Raw genomic sequence first — 18,221 nt, forward strand, 5'->3', positions numbered from 1 at the left:
CTTTTCAGGGCAAAATCTTAGCCATTACTAAGACAAAGTCAGATTCAATATATTATATAAATTCTAAGGAAAGGAAAGACTTTATATTTCAGATTTTTACTTTGATTTGTAACATACAGTGCCTATTTTATTTTATCTTCCTATTGTGGCTCAAAAAAAAATCTAGACAGTCTGAATACAAATCCTAAACCTACCAGTAAACCTAAATATCTGTTTCCCTCACAAGTAAATTGAGCAATATTAATACTTACAGGCTTTTTCTGAAGATTGAGTTGATGCATGTAACTTAAATGAGTTTCTGGAACTTTGTAGATGGCTAAAAAGTAAGTCAGTGTTACTACCATTAGAGAATTTTATTTACTACTCATTCTGTTTATTCAAATTTCATTGCTCGTATAAGTAATTAAAATAATTATTCATATTCTAGTGATCTTCTGTAATCACTTGCATTTATTATCTTAAAAAGCAGGTATGAATTTTGGGAAATACAATTTCAAATGTTAGAAACTAATCCACAATAGATTTTTAGTGAATTAAATGCCTTAGATATTCATTAAACATTTTTCTAATTAGGGCAGAACCATCACATATGGCCAAATATCATTCTGTGTCAAGACACAAAATAAAATATGAAAGATCTTTAAAATCTTATCTAAAATAAATATAAGTAGGACTATTGTTTGATGTATTTTCTAAAATTCAATTAAGTATATTTTTTCACTTCTATATCTTTGTCATTTTGTATGTAACTTTTTTATTTTATAATAATTTTTAAAAAATGAAAACAATGTTGACAATCATTCATGCTTCAATAGCACTCACTAATTGCAGGCACTAATTTACATTCTTTACATATATTTACTAATTTAAGCTTTATAAGAATCCTGAAGAGTCACATATGTTATTATCCCCACTTTAGACAAGAGGATATTGAGAGGCAAGTAGGTTGAATAAGACATCTGAGATCACACAGTTAAACAGGCTTAGGACTTGACAAATCCTCCCCATGCATCATTACGTCCTGACTTTATTCACACACCTTGCCACAAAAAGTATCCTACGCTCTGCCACAGTCCATCTATACATGTACTTGTCTGGCCACATTTTGTTTCAATATCTCAACAACATTTCACTCATTTATTATTTCAAACCATTAAATTCATTAACTGTTAACAATATTCTTTTTTTTCAACAAATGCATAGTGTCAACAATATTCTTGACAGTATATGAACATATCTGTGTTTATCCATGACCCTTTCTAGCATTTTCACATTTGAATATAGTGAAAAATATGTGCAGTGTGTAAAGACACAAGCATTAGCATGACTTCGGCAATGAAAAGACTTAGACATGGTGCAACTTGTCTCCTTATTTTGCATTTTATGATGTTGACACTGACATAGATCTCAGGTGGTTAAATTTTAAATGAATAAAATGTTGGCATTGAGGTGGTCCCTAGTTTGAAGGTAAAGTAATTGTTCTTAGAACAAAATGCTTAGGGACACCTGGGTGGCTCAGTGGTTCAGCATTTGCCTTTGGCTGAGGTTGTGATCTCAGGGTCCTGGGATCGAATCCCACATTGTGCTCCCCTCAGGGAGCCTGCTTCTCCCTCTGCCTGTGTCTCTGCCTCTGTGTGTGTGTCTCTCATGAATGAATAAATAAAATATTTTTTTTTAATTCTTAGCAATTCCAATTGCCTTTTGCACAGCTTATTTCCCACTACCTATGTCATCAACATTTAAGTATTCCTCTTTGGCAAAAATACCATTTTTGTTTAATTCTATGGGTTTCTTAAATGATACCTTTCTTTGATAAAGTTCAAGTTGAGGAAAGTCCATTTGAGCTGTACATGTTCAGGAAAGATGTTTATCGGGATACAAACCATCTGAGATAGGAATATTATTGTATGAAGTATGTGTGAATTATTTGATAGTATACATTTGAATAGATGGAAAAACCTGAAAAAAAGTGAAGGGAAGTGAAAATTATTATCTCCAACTTTTAGCTCTGCTTCTGATGAGGAAAAAATAAAGACTTTTAAGAACTACTCTACAAATATAATAAGAGTTGATATAACAAATTTTAAAACCTATTTTTGAAACAAACTTTAAAGATTTATAGGCAAAATTGCTTTAGTGATTCCCAAACTGGTACCTTGGTGTACTGCACTGAATTGAAGGGATACTGTGGGGATATATGTGTATATATATATTTTTATAAAGATTTTATTTATTCATGAGAGACACAGAGAGAGAAAGAGAGAGAGAGAGAGGCATAGGCAGAGGGAGAAGCAGGCTCCCTGAGGGGAGCCCAATGTGGGACTCGATCCCAGGACTCCAGGATTACGCCCTGGGCCGAAGGCTGATCCCAAACCACTGAGCCATCCAAGGTCCCCAATATTTTTGACTTTTGAGGAACACAACAGCACTTTTGGACACAAAGACTACTGTTACAACTGTGTACTTAACTACTTACTTAATAGAATCATTAAGTATTTATTTGGGGGTATGGATGCTTTGAAAGATCACCAAAATACTATGAGTTCTGTGGACCAAGGAGGGACCTTTGTTTTAGAAACTTCCTGTATTTTGTTATATTGAAATTTTAGCTATAATGGAAATTATAGGGCTAATTTGCTTTGAGATTGCTAAACCAGAATCTGGCCTGTGTGTAGTGAGAATTCATCTAAGGGTAAAACGAATTTTAATATACTGTCCCAATCACCATGCTCTATTTCCCAAGCAGGTCTGTATCATTAGAGAAAAAGAAAAAAAAAAGAAATTAATTGGCTCTTTCTACAGTCTGTTTATTTTCTCTCAATAAAGGGTAAGAGATCAGAAATCACTATTTAGCATTTTGCTTGTGCTTGGTATTTATTAAAAATTCTCTCACAATAGCTTCCAGTATCTTCCTAGGCTAATCTTCTCTTTTCACATTTTTGTTTGTTTGTTTGTTTGTTTTTCCTATATGTTTCTACCATGCATTTATCCAGATGTTTTGGTTTGCATTAATAGCTGTTCTTTCAAAGAGAAAATATTTCTTACAGACTATATTCTCATATTCAGCACAAGAGAAATAAACTAACCAACTCTGTGACAAAACATACGAGCTAGAGTAATATACCCTGTCAATGAAATTAAAAAATCATCATATTATCAGACCCATCTCTAATTACAAAGATTTCTTCTGAGAACCTAATGTTTCTTAAAGAACTATCATCTCCTCTTGTATTTTCAATAAATCTCAGATGTATCTTTAGCTGCATATAATTATGTGACTTCTAAAAATGTTCTAAACAGAATCCAGATGAATTAAGTCTCTGAAAGCATAATGATACAAGAGCAAAGTGCTAAGAGGGTCCCATATGGTACCTACCATGACAACCACCATCTTTTAATGCTGAAATCCAGCTTTTTGAGAGTAGCTACTTTTCAGTTCCATGGGGTGAAACTCAATTTGTATCTCTGGCTGCTGTGCTGTGAAGGAGAATTTCAATGCCCTACTGAGTACTGAGTCTTTTTGTTAGTTTGCTTGTTTGCAGAATAATCTTTAGACTGACATAATGACACATGCCATAAGATTTCTGAATTGAAATTTTTGCTTCCCTCTGGAAATGATGAGATTGGGAGAAGAAAAAAAAAAAAAAAACACTTAGTGTAAAACGAATACAAAACAGCCAGATCTTCTCTGCAATCAAGGATACACAGGGCTATTACTGCAGAGTATGTACGGTATTTTCAAAAAGAGATTTAAAAGTCCTATTTTGAAATTGTGGAAGAAAGTGCTGCTGTTTGGTGAGAATATAAACCACTTAAGAGAGAGAGAACTGAAAAGTAAATGTTTTAGGAAGGATGGAGAATTTCTGAGCATTAACCTAATTTTAAAATCAAATACAGTAACTTAAAAAAAAACAGTTAGAAAAAAATTACCAGAAATCAGAAAAAAGAAAATATTAAGATAAAAACTTACTGTCAGATCTCATTTTTTAAAAAGTCAAAGTAAATAAATAAATCCATGCATACATAAATAAATGTTAAATTTTTAATATCTTAATTTAGCCAGCTCAAACATACATATGGTGGTTGCATTTGATTTTAGGGATGGTACGTAGAAGAAATAAAGCTTTCACTTTATAATTTACTCTTTGCTATTCTTTGGATTTTTAAAAAATATTAATTTATTTATCAGTGGGCAAGTTGGGAGAAAAGAAGCAAACTCTCTGTAAATGTGGAGCCTGAAGCAGGGCTCAATCTCAGCACCCTGAGATCTTGACCCTGAGATCATGACCTGAGCTGAAACCAAGAGTCAGATGCTTTAACCAGCTGTGCCATGCATGTGCCCCTATCTTTTGGTTCTTTTGAAGATGAATAATGGTTTTAATGTCTACATATTTTTAGGACCACTTGATTTGATTCATCCATATTGATTCATCTATGTATTCACCTTAAACTTTACTATATCTAAAATAATAAATACATCTATAAAAATCATAGCATCACATAAGAAAAATCTAGTGGGGTTAGTTTCTTAAAACCTCCTTTGAAAATTTATACAGTTATTGTAAAACCTATATGCAGGTGAGTTTATATAAAGATATATTTATTTTTCCAAATATGCTTGCTTTATACTCATAAAAAGTAATCCTTTTTCTCATTAAAGGCTTTTAAATTGAGTTCTCTTTATTGTAAAATATATATCTATATCTGTTTTCTTTATTATCTTATTCGCTGACTACCACTTGAATTCTATTTATTTATTTGAGAGAGAGTGAGTGAGTGAGAGGCACAAACAACGGGAGGGGCAGAGGCTGAGGGAGAAGCAGATTCCCCACTGAGCAGGGAGCCTGATGCAGGGCTTGATCCCAGGACGCATGACCTGAGCTAAAGGCAGTTGCTTAACCCACTGAGCCACACAGGCACCACACCACTTGAGCTCTAATTTTATTTACTGCTGTTTTTCATTCTAGTTGTCACTGACAACTAGCTTTTTTAACCTAGTTTTAGAATTTGTGTCTTCTAATTGTATTTAGTCCATTTAAATTCACTTTTATAATTGATATATTTTTCAAATTTCATTACTGTTATATTCTATTAGTGTCTTAAAGTTATCTGTATTTATTTCTTTTTCTATATTGTAGTTATTTGTTGTTCTTGTATACTATTCTTTCTTCTTGTTTGCTTTAGTTTCACAAAATTCATACGTAAGTAAAAATTGTCAGTGTCAAGGAATAAGCAAGTTCTGATTATTTTTATTCTTTATTCTTATTTGAAGCAAGAAAAATGTCCAACCTTAACCCACCAATAATCTTCACCCTTCCCAATCATATTTTTATAAATGTGATACAATTTTATGTGGTTTAATATTTAAAAAAATCTAACATTATTTATTTTTCAGAAATTATTATTTGTCTTGAGGCCTTATTTTTAAGTCATAATCATTGTAGACATTATACTTTACTCCTTTACTCCTATGCAATTTCCTTCTTGAGTCCTGGGTTTTGATTGGTTTCTTAAAGACTAATGTCTGTCCCATTGGTAAAAGCTATTGACAAACCATTGACAAGATCACCAGCAGATAATGGCAATTCCCAAAGGCCTAACTGTACCTTCAACTCTTTTCCACTTCAGAAAGCATAATGGGAAAACAAATTATTTTAGTAATGCCAAACATCTATAAGTTATTTTTTGGGGCCTTGGAATTATAAACACCCTACTATATCTAATGATGTTGTCTTTCATTGATTCTGTCTAAAATTTGGTGAACCATTTTGATTGGTTGCATATTTGCTCTCTATGTTCCTTCCTCCCTCCTTCTTCTCCCTCACTTCTCTCTCTTTCCTCCCCTGCGCATCATCATTCCTCTCTCTGATTTATCTATGTATTTCCTTCATATTCTGAGTTTCTGACTTTGTTCTTTGTAAGAAACCAAAGAAAAAAATTCTTTTTTATCCAGCCAATAATAGTTCTGTACAACCTGCAAATGAATGTTACTTGTTTTCCTGCTTCAGTTTCTTTCTTATTTCTATTACCTCATGTTAACGTTTGCCTCTAAAAAAGGCATCCTTTTGTTTTGCCTCTCTGCAATTATTACATAGAAATCACTCTATATGCATCTTTTTCTTGCGAAATCAGGAAGATTATAGCATATATTTTTCTGATTCTATTAGGAGATCATTGTAAATGTTGTGCTCTGCTGTCTCTATTCAACTCTAGCAATTGGTGCATATATCAGGTGGCCCAAAGCCCTCAATATTCCTTTCTGCCTGCAAGGATGGTATCTGCTTCCCCCTCTATAGAACAAAACTCCAGGTCATTTAGATGTGACCACACATCACTTTAAATGTGACACTTAACAGATTTCTATGTAATACAGGTGTCCTGAGAAAATTTTGGTATTTTCCTTCTCTGTCAGATTAACTGACTTAACTAGAGTTGGAGTGTTTCTCTGGTTACACACTAGTGTTAAAAACCACACACACATCCCAAATTTCCCGAGTGTGTTTCCTGTTTGGTATTTTCCTGCTTGCAGATTCAGGGTTGAGAATAAAATAGAAATATTTCCCTGTATTTTTTTAAATTTAAAATCAAGATTTCATTCACACAGCATTGTATTTGGATAATAGCTACTGATTTTCTTGTCAATAAACTGAATTTTACTTAAAAATAGGTTTAGAATACTGGAACTAATAAAGCAGAAAGGTTAAGAACATGAGTGCTTACTTAATTCAAGAATGTGCTTGTCACTCCCTCCCCATCAATTAAAAAAAGATATAATCTAGAATCTTTGCTAGCCTCTTCAGCAAGACACTGTGGTATGTGTAAAGAGTGCAAAATTTGAACCAAAGAGACTTGGGTTCTAGAATTGGCTTTGAGTATATTTGCTATATGACTTTGGATTGATACCTATCTAACTTTAATGATTTTCAATGTATTATTTTTCTTTCTCATAGAAGTGTGTATTTTTATGCTATAAGATCATGTAAGTACTTAGCAGAGTATTATCACTCAATCCTAGCTATTAGCTAGCACTGGTTATGTAATGTTGTGCATCAAAGTATATTTTAATAAAACAATTGAAGAAAACTTTATACATATGTCTAGTGGATCACCATTTTAAGAAAGGATCTAGGAGTCATGTATAATGGCATACTTTAATTTATTTCAGTGTCATAATCCTGTATTATAGTCAAATGAAACGATTTTATAAATGATCAGATAAATTCAGTCAAGTATATGAGTTGACTTTCCTTAGTGAATGAATAAATGTGATACATTTTTAACACTCTTCTATAAACTTAACTTTCATGAATAGGTATTTATTGGAATTATGTTTAAATTTATAATAATGAATTAACAGGAGGAAATAGATGTAGAAGATCCAAAATACATGGACACATATCATATTGCATCTCCAATATTTTGAATTGTGAGTGTATATATGTGTAGTTAATGTGTGTGAATGTAGGTGTGTGTGCGTGTGTGTGTGTATTTATACACATACCACCATATATATTTATATATATAAATATATTTAATATGTGTATGGAAAACATTCAATGTGTATAGTGGGGGGAAACTGGGAAAAGAGTTGTAAAAAAGTTTAGGTTTTTGAAAATTAAGAATACTGAGAGAAATTAATTAAAATATATATTGTTTGTCAGGAGAAAAGCAACAGTTAATGCTTTAACTTAAATATAACTCAATATGCTTCAAGGCTTTGTGGATGCATGTAATGTGAAAAAACATGTGAAATTATGTTTTTTACACTTTAGATTTGTAGAGGTCTTATTTTTGTAATTGGGTCAATCAGTTGTGATTATTTTAGCTTATTGGTATATTTGCCAGAGTTGATATGTACAGATTATAATAGAATTAGTTTCTTTCAAACTTTATGGTTGAGATCCCAGTAGCCATTACCAGATATATACTGAGCTTTTAGACTGTTGATGAAGAAGCCATGTGTGTTGAACCATCGCAATGAGTGATAAATATGAAATATGGCAATAATTAATTTTAATTTTCTGAAAATTATTCTTTATTAAAATGACTAATGTATATATGTATGTATACATAAAAATGCATGTGTATAGTAATATATACTAGCTTTTGTCTAAATATTAAGAGGTCCCAGTGAAGAAACCTTAAGGGACATAACTCCTGTCCTAGTTCCAGATCCTGTAAAGGTGAACCCAGTGGGGCTGACTGGGGAGAAGAGGAAAGTTTATCGAAAAAGGAACTGTCTGAGAGAGCATAGAATTTCTAGACATGGAAAAGAGAGAAATAATCATTGGTTGAAAATCAGTTAAAATTTTTTTTCATCTGAAGAACGAACAAGACAAATATAATGGAATCCAATTCTCAGAAGACATCAAAAAGGAAATTTTAAAGGCATTTCTTATACAACCCAGCTATTCAAATTAGCTTATAGTCATTTCAGCCTTTCCAAATCAAGTTTTATTTTATTTTTTAAGTTTTTTAAAAAATTAATTAATTAATTAAGAAAGAGCATGCTAGTGAACAGAGGGGCAGAAGGAGATGAGATGGTAAGAGGATCTCCAGCAGACTTCTCACTGAGCCTGGAGCCTGATGTGGGCTCAATTCCAAGACCCTGAGAATCATGACCTGAGCCAAAATCGACAGTCAGATGCCTAACTGACTGAGCCACCCAGGTGTCTCCCCCAAGTTTTATTTTAACTTTCAAATAAAAAAAGAACATATTGAAGGCATATGATGTAATGCTTTTTTAACTGAGCCATTGAGGTGCTCCACAATGCTTTTATTTGAAATAAAAGATACCTTAAGTAAGATGGACATTGTAATAAGAGTTTTGTATTAAGTACACCTTGAACATATAATGTAAATATTATTCCATCTCTCCAACTCAACTCCCTATACACAGTCTATTTTTCCAGTTTGTCTCATACTTTTATGATTTCAGATTACCTCTGATACTATTCCAGGTTTGAATGCCTTTTCATAAAATAAGTTTGTTGAATGTTTGAACCTATCCATATCTCATGAAAATTAATGCCAAACACTCATTTTCTTCAAGTCACACACAATAACTGTGAATTTTCCAGTAATTTTTCACTTTTGCTGAAAAAGATACTAAAATCAAGGAGTTGGTTACTAATTTAGCTATCTTTTTGTATCTCGTAATGAACTTAATGACACAAATTGCTTTAAATATGACTATGAAAAATCACTCTAGTGATGTAAATTGTGTGGAGGAGAATAGCTTCAGGTTAGAAAAATAATGATTTCTCATGACTTATGAGAAAGACAAAAGCAGTAATAAAATCTTAGAAGGAAAAAGCACAGGCAGACAGGGGACTCTGATCAGTGAGGCATCCAGGGTGGTGTGGCTCATAAAGATGTTTCTCCATGGGGATTATTAATGACAATAATTCTTTGTTATAGCATATTGATTTCTAGCATATCTATCCCTTGAGTCCTGCAGTGAGGGAGGGAAACAGTTTACATTATAATTGCCATGATGACAAATATAAACGAAAAAAATATTCTTAATAGCTTATAGGGGGAAAATCTCTTTTTACATGGTGATCATGAGTGTGCACTTTTTCTGTAACCTCAGCTCTTACTTATAACAGAAGGAAGGAAATAATGAACCCAATATAGCACTTGGTATGGACAGAGATCAATGAGGCTACCTCGCATCCAGCAATATTGTCAATGTGATACCTAAGAAAGACACATGTTTTCAAATGCTAATTCTACAACTCAGCTGTTGGGCATAATGTCAAATACAAATGGCCAAAGAAGTTGTGATCCAAAAAGAAATCTCTAGATAATGTATGTTATCATTAACCATGCCTTGTCATTCTTCTGTCAGTAAAATGATTTCGTCAGGGATATCCAATTTCTAGGAGATTCCTTAACAAGAAATTCAAAAATTAATTTATATAGTACCCAAGTTGACACTAATATCATTAGTGTGCATATTTGACATATTAAATGAAACCAAAAATTTAACCAAATCAACAAATCATGATTCACCATTTCAATGGTGGCTAATGTTGACTAAGAAGAGAAAATCATTTCAATCAATATTTGGCTAATTTTCATTGTCTTTTTTTTACTTTAGTTTATATTACTGTTATGGGAAAAATAAATTGTTAGGTTTCTTTATTGTTCATAAAATTTAAACTTAAAGCAAAGGCTAGTGAAGACACACAATCCTCATCTGACCCTGACACACAATTAGTGAGTAAATAAGAGGAAAGGATCCATAAATATTCCATCCCTGCCATATTGTCTTTCACTTGATGGGAAAGCTATGAGATTAGACTCAAATATAGCTACAACTATACTTATTTATTCTCAGGTTGAGTTTGAAGAAGATGATGAGCAGAGGTGTGTCATTGTAGTGAAAATGACAGAGGGTTTAGGAATAAGATGATGGGAAAAAGGGCAGTCCAGGTGGCTCAGCAGTTTAGCACCACCTTCAGCCCAGGGCGTGATTCTGGGGACCTTGAATCTAGTCTCATGTTGGGCTCCCTGCATGGAGCCTGCTTCTCCCTTTGCCTGTGTCTCTGCCTCTGTCTCTCATGAATAAATAAAATCTTTAAAAAAAGATGGTGGGAAAAAGGGGACTAACTAGTTATGAATCAGACAGTGTGAGGTTAAGTCTTGCCTTCTTCTTATTGTTTAATTTGAGTGTTACTTAAAATACCTGAACTTCAATCTGACACACTCTAAATTAGAGAAAATAATGAGGCCAATAAATGCCTGCTTTATTGAATTGTGAGAAATAACTGAGAATGTAAAAATTAAGTACCTAATGTAGAGTGTGCCTTTCAGAAATGAGGAGGTTCTTTTGTGATTGTGGTTGGTTTTAATCTGTTATTGCTAGAAAAAACTGTAAGGTCCTTATTTTTTCAAGATGAATGAAATTGTACATGTGATAAAACCTGATTTTTGTTTTCCTCTTTTGTAAAATAATAATCACATCATCTGGTTAAAAATCATCATCTGACCTAAAAATCTTAATGTAAATGAGATTTTAACTTTAAAAGCTATATTACTAGATATATTTATTTTTACCATTATTATTATGGTAAATGAACTATATGGTAAATATAGTCAACTAAATTCAAAGCAGTAATTCTTAAGTTCAACATCAGCTTCAGTGATTCATTCATTCATTCATTCATTCATTCATTCATTTACAAGATAGTTTTGAGCACCTACTCTGTGCTAGCATTGATCTATGTGCATTGATCCATTTATTTTATAATCCTAGTAGGAGAAAAAGAAACTAAGTTTGTGAATATATTCATAAACAAGATAATGTCAAGTAATTTTAAGTTTTTTGAAGAAAATAAAATAATATAATGTAATATTGGAATGGGATAGTATGTTAGCTGGAAAAGATGACATTTAAGTTGAACTGAATGTTCAGAAGGAGCAGGTCATGCAAGCAGTAGGTGAATATTTGTCTAAATAGAGGGATTAAGAGGTATATAACCCTAAATAAAATCAAGTTTGGCCCTTAAAAAGGCAGAAATCTGTTTATGTATTGTGAATGACTGCTTTTGCAGTGGTAGAGACCACATGATTCACAATACCTAAAATATTTACTATATGACTCCACAGAAAAACCTTGCAAACCCCTAATCTAGAACCAATGCTTTCTGGAGTGACATAAGAAGTGTGCACTAAAAACAATACCTGCTTATCTGCTCATGGACTGTGGTTCAGGAATTAAGGCAAACATTGTTTGTTTGTTTCTTCTTTTCCACATGGCATGGGCTTAGATTATGCACACAGATATATTCACTGATATTTGGGTGTATTTGGAAGATCCCAGAAAACTCTGCTCATTTATTCTTTGTTGTTTGCTGCCTCAGTGTTTTTCCATAACATCTCTCCTTTTCCTTCCCTTTCTTTCTACTTCTTCCTTCTTCTCTCTTCTCCCTTTCCCTAATCCCTTCTCCCCCCTCCCTCACCCTCTTATCCCTTCTCACTTCCCACTGTCCTTATTTTCCTTCTCCTCACCACACTTTCCTTTGTTCTCTTCTCTTACCTTTTCTCATCTGTCTCCTCTTCATTCCTCCCCTCTTTTCTCATCTCCTCCTGTGTGCCTCCACTATGATTATATTGACCATTTATTCCCCGCTCTCCCCTGTCACACACACATACACAAACAGATGGTAGTCTTAGGGTATTCACACTTCTTATATGCCAGTTGTTATAGGGAAGAGCTCTTTCATGATGAGTCAAAGTCAGAAGCTTCAGATTTTTAAGTCCTGGACTAGGTTGTCATACAGAATGACTTCTGCCACTTTTTGTTGCTTAGAATAAATCCCAGGTCCTGGCCAGATCTAAGGGGAGAAGAAAAAGACTTGAATTCTTCAAGGGGAAGTGGCAAGATCATACTGAGAAATAACATTTTTGATGAGAAATATTATTGTAAGAACCTTTAGAATCACAGTCTTACCAGAAGTGTACTTAGTGACATAATCAGCTTACATTCTGCATAGTTCATCATCCTCTCACATCGTGGTAACTAAAAGTTTATAGAAAGTTCACCAGTGGGATGCATGGGTGGCTGAGCAGTTGAGCCTCTGGCTTTTGCTCAGGGCGTGATCCTGGAGACCCAGGATCGAGTCCTACATTGGACTTCTTGCATAGAGCCTGCTTCTCCCTCTGCCTGTGTCTCTGCCTCTCTCTCTCTCTCTCTCTCTCTCATGAATAAATAAATAAAATATTTAAAAAAAGAAATAAAGTTCACCAGTCTGAGGAACACATTGAGAAGCACTGGCCTAGATTCCAGAACACTACACAGAGCGTTCAGGCTTCTTTTGGTGATCTGAATGAGATATTGTAATATATTCACTTTATGTTGGATTATATATTTATACATAGAAATAATTATAGGAAGGAGTTTTTAAATAAATATACAAAAATTGTATTTCTGAAATATAATTTACCCAAAAGAAATACAATGGAAAATTTGTCTTTATTCAATCAAATGCTGAATACTTCAAGTCATGAATGTGGATTCATGAAAGCAATCCTTTTTCTCCTTATAAAAATATGCCTGTCCTTTCATATAATTTGGCCTAATTCTTACCAGATGATGTGAAATCTGACTAAGAGAGGCTATTTTTCTGTACAAAGAAAGTGTCTTAGGCTTAGCAATAATTGCCAAAGGTACAGGTCATGATTTTTCAAATAATTCCAAGGCTCTCAACATCTGAGAAAATATGTCCCATGAAGGGAAGGATTTTCGGTCATTATAACCTGAAAGTATGAAAATACATTGGGCTCTTAAAACTAGATGTTTTTCTGAATTTCTGTGTGATGTGGGAGGGTAAGAATTTTCCATTATTTTGTGGACTTCTGTGAGATCTCTTTTAAAGAAGTGATTCATAAATAAATATTTTTAAGTAAAAAAAAATAAACTTGGTACAATTAAAATTATACTTGCTATTTTTAAAAAGATTTTAATTTATTTATTCATGAGAGCCATGGGGCGGGGGCAGCAGAGATACAGGCAGAGGGAGAAGCAGGCTCACTACAGGTTGCTGGATGTGTGACTCAATCCTGGAACCCCAGGATCACACCCTGAGTCAAAGGCAAACGCTCAACCACTTAACCACCCAGGCATCCCAAAATTATACTTGTTATTAAACAAGGAGAATTAAGCTATCAAATAAAAATACTATTATATAGAGGATTAGTTGAAATTTACTATATATATGGTAAATATATATAAATACTATAAATACTAAAATTTAATCCTTCCAAATGGTCTGATGTGCCTAATTTTTAAAATATAATTTGAAGTAAATACATAGACTCAAAACAAAGTAAAAGTTCTAAATCAAAAACTTTTATTCAGAAACAGATTTAAGTGAAATTATGTCATGAATGATTTCTACAATTATGTATTTCAGCTCCATTCTTAGGTAGCAATCTGAGCTATGCTGTCTCAGAATGGTGACTGAACATAGCCTTTGTGGGATAAGAAAGGGAAAACACAACCCAAAGAATTTTTATTTGAAATCTTTTTCTAGGGATTTAAGTGAGAATTTTTAGTGTGAGATCCAGTAACATTCTATGTATAGACTATTGGCACCTGTCACCTGTACATATAAAAAAAAAAAAAAATCTAGTGAAAATGGGTGTCCAAGCCAGAATAGGCATTTTTTAGGTACATTTTTTCCCACATATTTGCCCTCTATATTAATGATTATTATAACCCAAGATGCTCCCACTCTGATTCCTTCACTGATTATTGAAATGGGTTTAAATATACTTGTAAACATTATAGAGTTGACTTCCCCTTTACAAAAATAAATGAGTAAAGAGGGTCTTCAAAAGTATATTCTTTTATTAGGCACTGCCTATGTGCTTAAGAGGAAAACAATAAGCCTGAAAGAAAGAGGGTAGATAAATTAAAAAAAAAAAAAAGTTGGAAAAGCATGGCATGTACAAGGACACAATTAGCATAGTAGACAGGAACATGGGGGTGTGGCAGAAAGCTGGGGAGTTGCATTATCCATGCAAATCCTAGAATATGTACTAAGATGAGCTATAATATGATCTAACTCTCTTATACTACTGGCAATTTCAATGAGAATGTGTGATGAATGCATGAGTTGGAGAAAGAGATTTAGGTCCAGGATCTTTGATGTGAGACTTCTGATAGTTCTCAGGAAATACAACCACAGCATTTGTCTGGGAGTCTCCCAAGCATTTGTTGTCTGTTAACGAGTTTCTGGTATTTATTTATAGCTATTTTTTCTTTCCAAAAGCACAAAGAGAATTGTTCATGTTGAAGAATGAGAAAATGAAAAATATATTCACATACCAGCCTGGCCAAGTTTAAGCCATGGCCCCAACAATATTAAATTTAATATGGGATATTCACTTAACCTGCTTGGCACAAGTCAGTGTATAAAATCTTATTCTACAATGGATGGCAAGATAACAATGCTCATAAATGCCAAAATACCGAAATTGAACTATATTCTCTAATTATAATAAAACAAATCATATAATTCACATTTTTATGACACATGAGGTATAAAAATATAGGGAATAAATAAAGCTCTTTATTCACAGCAAAAAAAATTTAATATGGGTACTATATAAATTAATGTGTAGATAAGACTACATTTAGAGAGCACTAGTTTTACTGATATGATAGGGTAGCTAAAATACTAGCTCCCCAAAGATAGCACTATCCTAATTCCAGCAACTTGTGAGTATGTTCTTTTACACGGCAAGAAACGATTTAGCTTGCTCATTAAGTCTGCTAATCGCCTAACTTTAGGAGATGGAAATTATTCTGAATTATCTGAGTGGACCCATTGTAACCACCAGATTCCTTTAAATGTGAAAGATGATGGAGGAAGGGTTGGATTCAGAGTACTTTAGTCACAAGGCCTTGCTTCCTTTAAGGATGAAAAGAAGCCACAAGCCAAGGAATGAGGGAGGTCTCGAATCTAGAAAAGTCAAGGAAATAGATTGTTGTCTAGAAGCCCCCAATGCAACCCTGCCAGCACCTTGACATTAGCTCAATGGTACCCATTTTGCATTGCTGATCTCCTCAAATGCAAGAGAGTAAAGTTGTGTTATACTAAGCCACTGAGTTTGTGGTAATATGTTATAGCAGCAAAAGACAATTAATAAACATGTTTGACTCATCCAGATACACTAAGCACATGCTGTGTCCTTGTGCTAAGGCTATGAATGACCCAACAAACATTCAGCAGGAGACTCTGTTCCCTGGCCACCTCCCTCACTTTTTTTGTTTGTTTGTTTTATCCTCATTTTTCTCATGACCCATCCTCTAATAACAACCTCTCCTTCCACAAAATAAAACATCCTGCAACTACTATCTTTGTACTATACTGCCGTGTATTTATAATATATAATTACAGTGTTGTCTAGGAAAAAGATCTAAAGAAAAAAAAATGACACAGAACAATAGGTATGGAACGTAGACTGCTATAATGAATCTTCCTGGATATTACTTATATAATTACCTCAAGAAGATATTTAAAAAAAAAAAAAGACATTTATTCTGAAGAAAAAAAAAATTGTGACTGCCTCCAGAACTCAGGTGATTCATGAAACTATAGAAGTGTGGAAGAGGAAATATTTTTCTTCCCACTTGGGGTAATATCCAGAACTACAGAATCCATATAACACATGCTGAACTGGTCTGAAATATTCTGGTGCCTGTGAGCTTCCTGCAGGTTAATTCCTGCTGCGCTAGGAACTGACCCGATTTGCAAGGACATGCCGTGCTCTTCCTGGGAAAATGCCTCCCGTAGTGCCTTTAGGTCGCTCCTGTTTTGGACAAGACATTTCATTGCACATACACGGTTATATCTTATTTACCTGTAGACATATTTGTTTTTATATAGAAAATATTCTTGATTTCTATCGCTGTAACTTTTGTTTAACTTCAGAAGTAAATTATCCATCCTACCAAACCCAGAAACAGGAAAACAATAAGTACAGTATCATATTTTTTAAAAGAAATGGAATATGTGATGAATCACAATAAAAGACTGGAACACTATTCTCATTAAATTCTGAGAGCCAGCACTGGGACTTGTCAGATACGATATTTGATGACAGTAACTACAATTAATCTTGCATAAAATTTTGCCTAATCCTGTAATACAGACACTTTATTTTTTATCAGCTAATAGCTTATTCTGAAGTGAGAAGGCATTTGTCAACTAGGTCAAGAGGAGTAAAAATATTAGAAATAAAAAAGCATAGACAATGTATAAAGAACAAAGTCGGTGGATTTTCAGCATGTTGCTATCCATTTAAAGGCAACTATCAAACAATTTATTTTGTTTCATGTATTTATTATTTTTAAAAATTTTGTATCATTTTTAAGTGATGTTCTCTTATTTTAACTGATATTCAATATCTTAATGTCAAAGTGGCATAACTTGCTGTTCTTAGAATATGCACATACATATAAAACATACATGCTTACATACACACATATACATACATGTCTATATAAATTTTAATGTTCTATCAAAACTGTTATTAATGCAATTATAATTTTTTTTAAGATTTTACTTACTTATTCATGAGAGACACAGAGTGAGAGAGGCAGAGGGAGAAGCAGGCTCCATGCAGGGAGCCCGACGCGGGACTCGATCCCAGGACTCCAGGATCATACCCTGGGCCAAAGGCAGGTGCTAAACCACTGAGCCACCCGGGCTGCCTGCAATTCTAAATTTGATGTTAAATAGTAAATGGAGAGTGGTACTAATATATGCTATAATTTAAAGTTAAACTTCTTTGAGAGTAGCATTAATAGCTAACCCCATTTTTAAATAGCAGAACAGAGGTTTTCAACTATGATTTAAAGTTGACAAACTATTTCGGATTTGCATCATTATCCTCAAATGAGCATCTTTTAAGTAAATGATAAGCAATTATTCATTTGAAATATTCGTTATTAATGGAATATTTTGATTAACATTAACAATAAGTAGTTATTGTTGAAGTATACCATTTAAGCCTAAGAGCACGCTAATTACAAGCATATATAGCTTGATGTGTTTTCAGTTCATGCACCCGTGTGACACGGCATAGGCATAAAGGGCAAGGCAATGTTTTATATTGTGCTTTTAGGACATCAATAGAAGGGTTTTATTCGTTGGTTTGTTTAAGGGTTTTGATTTCCTAAAAGGGAAAAAAACCCTGCAAAACGTTAAATAAAATGCCATTGCTGCCTCATATAAATTAGAAAAAAATATTTCTTTTGAATACAATAAAAATACAGCAGAGAGCCAGAGAAACCATTATAAGTCTCCACTGAGCACAGTCTGACCCACAAATCTTATTACTTTATGACAGTTGTTAGACTGGACATCAGAGAATTGTTGAGGGAAAACCTAGTGAACTATCATTGGATCTACCATATTGAATTTGAAGGAGTCAACATGTGTCTACAAAATGTGATATTTTTACAAAATTAGTCAAGGAAAGAGAATTCAAGAAACAGTTCCATGTGGCTAGAATTATTTGTGCTAGAGATAGGATTTTAAGGTTGACTTGTTCTTTCATGCCTGATAATGTTTAGAAAACAGAGTTCTAGTATTTTTAGAATTCTTTTTGTTCTTTGTGGAGTACCTGAAAATTAAACATCAAGGAAAAATACAGCTTACATTTAGAAATTGGGAGAAAACCTGTGAATCACATTAATACTT

At 33.4% G+C, this 18,221-nt stretch overlaps 1 non-coding gene across 1 annotated transcript; it reads left to right on the plus strand.

The window, feature by feature from the left end:
• Positions 1-8,125: 8,125 nt before the first annotated feature.
• On the plus strand, positions 8,126-8,249 carry LOC144285181 (small nucleolar RNA SNORD22). The gene has a single exon (XR_013353564.1). It is a non-coding gene; the product is annotated as a small nucleolar RNA SNORD22 (small nucleolar RNA).
• The last annotated feature ends 9,972 nt before the right edge of the window (positions 8,250-18,221 follow it).

The sequence above is a fragment of the Canis aureus genome, chromosome 15 (assembly GCF_053574225.1).
Source record: "Canis aureus isolate CA01 chromosome 15, VMU_Caureus_v.1.0, whole genome shotgun sequence".
NCBI lineage: Eukaryota > Metazoa > Chordata > Mammalia > Carnivora > Canidae > Canis > Canis aureus.